A 9,968-nucleotide genomic window follows, 5' to 3' on the forward strand; every position below is an offset into this window, starting at 1 on the left:
AACCTATCGAGACCCTGTACGGACATGCCAACAAGTCCCAAAACACAATACGAACCTACTCAAGGCCTCAATTACACATAATAACATCAAAACCTCGAATCGCACCTCAATTCAAAATTAATGAAATTTTGAACTTTCAACTTCCAAAACTCGAGCCGAACCATATCAAATCAACTCGGAATGACCTCAAATTTTGCACACAATTTCCAAATGACATAAAAACCCTATTACAACCTCCAAAACAATAATCCAAACTAGATATCATCAAAGTCAACTCCCAATCAAACTTATGAACATTCCAAACCTTCAAATTGCCAACTTTCACCAAATAGTACCAAAACCTTCTAGAAATATCCAAATGCAAATTCGGGCATACGCCTAAGTCCAAAATCACCATACGGTCCTAACGGGACAATAAAAACTCCGATCCGAGATCAAATGCACAAAAGTCAAACTTGATCAACTCTTTCAACTTAAAGCTTCCTATTTAAGAATCATTCTCCCAAATCAATTCTGAACAACTCGAAGACCAAAACCGACCATACATATAAGCCATAATACATCATATGAATCTACTCAAGACCTCAAACAACCAAACGGAATGCCAATGCTCAAAATGATTGGTCGAGTAGTTAGATTCTCCCCCACTTAAACATGTGTTCGTCCTCGAACGTGCCAAAAGTCGTAACACAACCATCAAATCACTAATCAACTCACCATTAACATGCCCATGGGTTATCCCATGTCACCCCAAACTATGTAAGTTTGAAAACACAACCCAACCAAAGATTCTCTCCTCAACTTATGTCCATGAACCTCATAATCAATTCTCCAACATCCGGAATCCATCATAAGACTTGAATCTCGCTTCTATATACTGTATAAGTCTGAACAAGTTTTATCAATCCATATCCACATTCCAAAACATAATCGCATGATATACCACATAACTCAAATACTCATAGCAATAGCTTTCGATTGCAATAGCTAATCAATGACAAATTCGGTACCGGTAACAAACCTCATATGAACTGAAACCTTATTCTGAACCTTCGTACACTGCAAATGAAGAAAGAAATATATAGATACTCATAACCACTCATCAGATCAACAAGTCATAGAGCTTTCTCGCGCGATAAGAACCATTGCAAAACTCTAAGCTGACTAATGACGTTATTCACCTAGACATACCTTAACAAATTCGATAGCACTCATTCCAGGTCCAAAATCCCATCTCATCCAGTACAAACGACTCGACTGACATGCCACACCAATACTACCTAGACCACATACCATGCAAACCAAACAAGCAACAACTCGAATGCTCCCAATAATGGAAAGAAAATCAATGAGAGAACCCTTTTGCGAGCTCAACCGCTACCACCACAAGGAGAAAAGTTATGAAACCATCTCATAGAGGAGGGAAAAATCACATGGAGTAGCACAAGGATCATATCCCAACATAACTTCGCTGCGATGCGTGATCCAATCCAAACATCGGTCTACATGGAATACTCTGCCATAATGCCCACAATCAATAACCATGAACATATCAACAACAAACATGGGAAGTGTGTGACCATAACTATGGAGAAATGGATAGCACAATATACCACAAACAGAAAGACCATAACCAAGGCACAATCAACCATTCAACACCCCAAGAGCTATCTCGCTTGAATTCCATCACTAGGCCAAAACAGAACCGCGTCATGCGTGTAAGTAATCAACAATCTCACAATACATCGTCAGATAGAAGAGTAACACATGGAACATATCATACACGAATAAGATCAACTCTAACCGAATGACACACCCCTCAACAGTAGTTGTGCTGAGTAACCAAATTTCGGCCTGATGTAGAAGACACATTCTCATTAGGCCTAGCCTCCAAATCAATATGATCCTCCCAATATAGGTAGATAACCTTTGAAGAGTCCGTAGTAACCTATCCATAACATATACAATCAGCCATCAACCTCTTAACATACCTTCACTGTCCGCAACCAAGGAACAATCCGTCTATGAGAACCCCCTAGTCTTCAAATCTCTAGAATACAAGAATCATCATATCCGATCCAAATTCCAACACTCGAATGACTAACACATCCCTCATACACGACCACCAAATAAGAAATACCTCTATAATTCTTCCATGCTGCATAGAAAAATCTGAACATTAATAGTCGATCAACCAGGCGAGTACCGTAATAGCAATGATGCATCCACAAGTCAAAACATAGTGCCCCTTCTGAAATGTGCACCCTTCTCGGGTGATACCAGATAGTGCTAGCTTTCTTCTAAATATCTGAAACTGTCCATGTTGTCCAGAACCCATGACCTTCCCTTCAAGACTGAACCGAAACCTTGTACATGCAAACCTCAATCTTATATGACACACCTCATCTATTATGCCATCATATGAAAATACGAGAATCCTATTATCAGCTTTGAATCATAGGTAGGATAGACACCCCCTCAACTAGAAACCTTCCACTTGATCCTGCATCTAAGAGAAAATCACAACATCCAACATAATCATCATTCCTGTCAAAAACATCCCCCCCAAACAGTGGTCGAAATCATCAAGTACTCTTCGAAACCCATTTGCACATAACCAAGCCATCAGAACTGAACCTCTCTAACTCAACCAAGTCACACAGATCGTCAATCCCAAGAGCATTGTCACAACACACCTACTAAACCTCGCTATACCAAAAGAACCAAAATAACCGATCATTTCTATTACCATGTTGATCCACACCACTACCACACTGACCTATTTCTTCGAGTTCCTTTAGAATTGCCTTCAAGTTAACACTTTTCTTTGCTAGTACACTACGACCCTTAACCCAACGCTCACCACAAGGGATCCTAGCATAAAACCACATCGCCCTAAAGCCCATAATCCACTATATTCCCTCTTAAGCACCCAAAAGTACCATAATCGAGATAACCACTCTAAAAGACCTTCTCTGGATCTGAAGTTATTTCTTTTAACCTCTCAAATGATGAAATGTTGAATCAATAATGATATAGAAATACTCCAAGTCTCAACACAATCCAATGCAAATCTCAGATCTTAGCCATATACAGATTTGAAAAACCCTCAAATACCACATATGAATCTTGAACTTATTGGAACCTTCTATAAATTCATCCACTATGCTCTATTCTCAAATGCATTGCCAATACAAGTCGAACGACCATTGATCCATTAGAAAATGATTGGGTATGTTATTTGTGTTGGATGTAATGTGTTAAGGAAAAGGAGTCACTCGGTTGGAACCTTCTATAAATTCATCCAATATGCTCTCATCCACTGGATGCATAATGTATTACACACCAATACCTAAAGAAGAAACCCCATCTTAACGCAACCGAGTGACTCCTTTTCCTTAACACATTACATCCAACACGAATAACATACCCAATCATTCCAGGATTTCCATACATTTATAAAGTGTAATACATCATGCATCCAGAGATTTCCTTGCTCAAGTCATCCTCAAAACCAGCCTCTGCAAGTCATAATTGTCCTCAAATATGCCTCAGACGGAAACTAATACAACATACAACCATGCAAGTTGATCATTGGTAGCAGGCTCCCGCACTTGGCTTGAAGCCATAGAACATAAAATTCGATAACACACAATACCCTTACTCTATATCCTCCATGATCTCGTACTGTAATTCAACTGAATCTTACACAAACTCATGTAGCACAAATCATAAAATAGCTCAAATCACCCGCTAAGCGCATATCCATCCTCGTGACGGTCGTGCAAACTACTTTAAGTGATCCAAACTCAAATTGCAACACATACACACCCCGCTGGTAGAAAGGAAACTCTTCACAGAAACATAATAGGGGTTACTCAATCTTAGAACATCCCAAAGGAGATAACCCACCTACTTAGCCTCCAGTGGAATCCCTCTATGACCCCATCATGGTCGTGACCACTATGCAATCGCTAAATCCTCTCGAGTTTGAACTCGTCAACAAGACATAAGAATCTACTTCATTCCACAAATGAACAACATAAAGGATCCCTCAAAAACACTTAAACTCAAGATTGTACGACACATAAACACATAAATCAATCATCCATCATTCTTTCACAACCCAAGAAAAATTCTTTTCATCACATCGAACTATCTAAGCACATTCCTCAGTCACGTGATACTCCTTATATAGCTATCCAACCCGCTCACTTAGCCATCAATCCCACTCCTAGGGATGTTACTGGACATATAAGTCCAAAAGCACATACTTGCATAACTGAAACCACCGAGCCCATGCTGCGGTTTGAACCTGGCCTCAAGTCCTCCATTTTGTCCTATCTCTGCAACACAGAGAATACATATCGCACCTCATCCGTGACAAGCCGTCTATGCACAACTCATATTAGACACTCAACATAACATAAGAGTGAGTGGAAGGACTTTAAAGAGATGCACTTCAAGCTGAATCAATGTTGCAAGATAAGGGAAAGAAAGATGGGAAATTTTCCTAAATGCCCTGTAGCCTCACGAAGATAGGTATGGACGTTATCATACCGATCTGCAAGACTCTACTAGACACTTTCTCATGACTCATTATGAACCTAGAGCTCTGATACTAGCTTGTGACAATCCAAAATCCACTAGCTGTGATGGCACCTAACCAAACCCGCTAGGTAAGCCAAACAACAATTACACAATTCCAAGGAAGGAAAATAAGAACTTATTAAGTGAAATAACTAAACTTCTATGCATTAGCCCAAGAATTAGTAGTACAAGTCACGAGCCACCAATACTAGATTTATAAAGCTGTTATGAAATAATATAACATCTATTTGGAATATATATAAACAGAATTTCAAATCCAAAACTACCAAGGACAAGTGGTAGCTATATTCAAAAGGCATGTACATCTTCAATGTTAGCTCCCGCCATACGCAACAGCATCAACTCTAAGATCTACATGCAAGGTGCATAAGTGTAGTATGAGTACAACCGACTCCATGTACTCAACAAGTAACAAATCCAACCTTAGATTGAAAGCAGCGACGAGCTTGGAAGATGGTTAGAGTCCAAAACCAATAGCCAATAACAATTCATAGCAATATAATGAAGACAGTAAAAATATATAACTTAAGAGATGCTCGTTCATAGTTACGAGAAAGTAGACACATTTTTCAAGTATAACAGTTCAAGTCCAAATCTTACCACTAAAAATCAATAACATGAGTTTATCAAAAGAACCATATTTTTCCAATATCATATAAGCCTTTTTATTTACCAACTAGCACGAGGAAAGTACATCTCTATGCCTATATGTCATGTACATGTCAAGTCATCAAATGTCATATACCGTCTAGCATAAGAAAAATACATCTCCATGCCTACATGTCAAATATACAAGTCAAGTCATCAAATGTCATATTACTATCTAGCATGAGGAAAATATATCTCTATACCAACATGTCAAATATACATGTCAGCTCAATATCATCACAGTGAAGCCATCAAGAACAACCACACTTAGCACGCTCACGGTGCCTGGCACAAGGCCCTCACTATCATATATAGTAACTTAGCACTTTACGGGTGCCTAGCATAAATTCCCGTCACCAAAGTACGTATATATAGCACTATGCGTGTGCCCATTGCTGGTATGTCAGACTCCGAAGGGGCGGATCCTGCCCAAGCGCTAATCATAATCACATAACTCAATCGTGGGTCTTGTTGCACTCGTAGCCTCAAAATTAGTAACACTTAGCCCAATGTGCAACCCGATCCAGCATGACTCACAACGTGGCTCTACGACCCACATCAATCATCAATCTGCTCAAGTCTCCATATGCCAACATCTCACTAAAAACATAATCCAATTATATAACAAGGAATATCACAATATGCCCCAAATACAGCTCAAACTCGTATCACATATAAGGACACCAATAACATGTGAGACGGCATATCGAAAGTGCACAAAGACAGAGATATAACATGTGAATGTAGCTATCATGACTAAACAGTATGACTACGGTTAAGGCAAATAGCTCAATATCGCAAAGATAGCCCTATCACGTCTCAAAGAATAAAGCAGATAGCCTAGACATGATTTCTAGCATGAATAATAGCCCATGTAGTCATACAAATGGAGAAAATATGTTATCAACAAAGCATGATAGCAAAATAAGGCATATAATAGTCTAAGAACTACTCGGATCATTAATACCCCGGTGCACGCACACACAACCATCACCTAGCACGTGTGTCACCCCAACACATCTCAAATATCATGGTTTTCAAGGATAAATACCCTTAATTCTATGTTTAGACGTGTTACTTACCTCGAACAAGCCATACTAAATACCGAGCAAGCCAAATAATACTCTAGAAATGCCATCCCAGGTAAATCAACCTTTGAACGGCTCGAAACTAGCCAAAAGCAAATCAAAAACATCAAATAATATCATAGGAAACAAACTCATGCAATAAAGGTCGAATCTTTAATCAAATACTCAAAGTCAACCAAAAAATCAACCCGAGTCCGTACCCAGAAACCCGGAAAAATCACAAATTTCGACAAACTTGTTCGAATACGAGTCCAACCTTACTTATTTCACTCAAATCCGACTCCGAATTGATGTTCAAAATACAATTATTTACTTTAGAAAAGTTTATACAAAACCCGCTAATTTCCTTTTAGAATCATCAATCAAATGGCAAGATCGAAGATAGAATCATGTAATATAATTAAAATCGAGTAAAAAATACTGATCCCAATCCATGTGGGAAAAATTCCCTCCAAAATGGACCAAATCCAAGCTCTATAACTCAAAATGTGATAAAATAAGCTCAAGGTCTGAAATAAAGTACTTATATGCACTGTCCAGTGGTACCTTACGCGATCGCGGTTGTACCCTCGCAATCGCGATGCACAAAATTACACTTTCATATTATATGCTATGCGTTCGCGGCACTTCCCTCACGAACGCGATGAACACACCTTCCAAACCATCACGAACACAGGCAAACTAGCACGAGCGTGAAGAAGAACCCATCATGACTGCCCAACCTAGCTCACCGCTACGCGAACGTGTGGTGCCAGACGCGAGCACAAATAAGACCAGCTCCTAAAACTACATGATCGCGGCTTCATCCTCATGATCGCCAAGAACAAATGAAGCATTAGAAACCAACAATAATCGACATGGCCCAAATTGGTCCAAAATCCATCTGAAACTCATCTGAGCCCCTCGGGACCCTGCCCAAACATGGAAACAAGTCCCAAAATATAACAAGGACTTACTCGAAGCCTCAAATTACACATAACAATATCAAAACCATGAATCACACCTCAATGCCAACTTAATGAACCTTTGAACTTTCAACTTCCAAAACTCGTGCAGAAATATATAAAATCAACTCGGAATGAACTCAAATTTTGCACATAAGTTCCAAATGATATAACGAATATATTCCAACTCCCAAAACAACAATCTTAATCCGAAATCATCAAAGTCAACTCTCAGTCAAACTTATGAATATTCCAAATCTTCAAATTGCCAACTTTTACCAAATAATGCCAAAACCTTCTAAAAACATCTAAATAAAAATCCGAGCATACGCCTAAGTCCAAAGTCACCCTTCGAACCTAACGGAACCATCAAAACTCCTATCCGAGGTAATATACATAAAAGTCCAGCTTGGTCTACTCTTCCAACATAAAGCTTCCTGTTTAAGAATCATTCTCCCAAATCAGTTCTGAACAACTGGAAGACCAAAAATGACCATACACACAAGCCGTAATACATCATATGAATCTACTCAAGACCTCAAACACCGAACGGAATGCCAATGCTCAAAACAACCATTCAGATCGTTACATAGAAATCTTATTGATAATTGATGCTTTCTTCCAATAGGAAGGTCTCGCTCCCAAGGTTTGGGGCGCTTTGTCAAGCTTCGAACTTGGGGAGGCGTGGCTGGCACTCGATGCCGCACTGGCCTGAGCGAACCACTCTTTAACTCATGATCATTCGACCAAAACTAAAACATACATAGGTCGAGTTAGCTGATCTTATTCCTTTCGTAGCTATCATGGGCCTACATGGCCACAACTCGTAATGTATAACTATAAGTAGAAAACACTATATCACTGAACCATTTTTCTTAAAACATGAATACATATGGGCTGTCAAGGCCTCTGACATACTGTACAAAATAAACCTATGTCTGCAAAGCTTCTAAGATTATTTGACATCAAATTGGATAGGGTACCGGCCTACCCATAAGTCTGTATCAAAATTCTGACACGATGACTCATAGAATTGGCTGCACTCCGAATGAGGTGGAGCCTTAGCGATCCTTCGCTGAATGCCAATCCCGTCTACTATGAAGGCTCGTCAAACTGATTATCTATACCTGCAGTCATAAATGCAGTGTCCCCAACAATAGAATGTCAGTACAAATAAGAACCTGGGGGAGAGACTAGGAAGGAACAAGATTTTTCCAATGGTAGAGAACAACAAGAATATTGTCAATTGATGGTATCAATTTGCAGTTTTCTCGATGGGGATAAAGTAAATTTATATAAGGGTACAATTCATAACCGTTTGCCCTGTTAAATTCCTGCATGTTACTAGTATTTATTACATTAATTACCCGTTACATGAGGTGATTTGTAACAGTTGAAGTGATAATAGCCAATCGCGCATAATCAAGGATTCAACTAATTTCTTTTCATATTCGTAGCTATTAATGATCTTTCCATATATGCGTCTTCCAATGTCCCTAATTATCAACCCTATACATGTTTTCTCTTTTTCAGCTAACATGCACGATATCTTAGTAGACGATCCTGTGGGTATGACTCATATCTTCTTTGCACATCATTCTTCTTTATTGCTTCGATTCCCAAGCCACCTATCATCATAATATTGGTCACGTGGTGAGTTTATTTTTCACCAATACAAATTTGAAGAGATACCACATGCTACAACCCAACTAAGCATATGGAATTGATACGGGACTACTGATTTTAATATATGTCTAAAATGTGATTCTTGAAAGCCTCATGCTGATGTGGCACAAAGAATGATTTTCACTAAGAGTATAGCATGAAAGTTTCTTCTTCTTCTTCTTCTCTTTTTTTTGTGCCTCGATCCAACTCCAAATAATGGAGCCAAAAGTGTGATGACTCTGCTATTGGGAGCTCTTATGTCTGAAGCTGACATTTAATGGAATTGAGAGATGAGGCCGTGATGGGATTAGACAGATGATTTATGTGCAGTTTATTGGTTTTTTTTTGTGTGTGTTATGCTTAGGGTTTTTTCCATGAGAGTATTATGGGAGATGATGACCATCGATTTAATGAAAAGAAATTTTTATTAAAGTGAATGGAGAGTGCAAACGACGAATATGGTAGAGATCGGGTGACTATCTACTATTGAGGTCAATAAAGTAATTATAGTGATTGAAAATATGAAAACAATTACTTCATTTTTTTCACGTTCATAATGCCATCTTCTCTTATTTTAGCCTAGAGATACCCTAGTAATAGGTAGAAACAACTATTCCATTTCTCCACTTGAGTTTCTTTGCAATAAAACAAATTCTCACTAGTCTTTTCTCAATTATTCACAATAAATTTTTGATAATTTTCAGTTTTTACTCTAAAATACTAATGAGAAAAGCATAAAATTTCATTATTCACAATTTAAGTACTAAAGTTCAGTTTGGCTCTAAATAGGTGCGGAGAAAAACAATAGTTTTGTTTCTACAACTAGATGGTTGGTAATCCCGAAGAATTAAGAGGGGAAAAAAGAGAGAAGAAAGTGGAATGGGTGTAATCACATGTGTTCATTTAATTTGATATTTTGCAACATTAGTCGCGGGTAAATATCATGCGCTTTACTTATATTTTATGTCTAATAAGTAGAGGCGGATAAGGGATTCAAAGTTTATGGGTTTAA

Source organism: Nicotiana tabacum, chromosome 3 (assembly GCF_000715075.1).
Source record: "Nicotiana tabacum cultivar K326 chromosome 3, ASM71507v2, whole genome shotgun sequence".
Taxonomy (NCBI): domain Eukaryota; kingdom Viridiplantae; phylum Streptophyta; class Magnoliopsida; order Solanales; family Solanaceae; genus Nicotiana; species Nicotiana tabacum.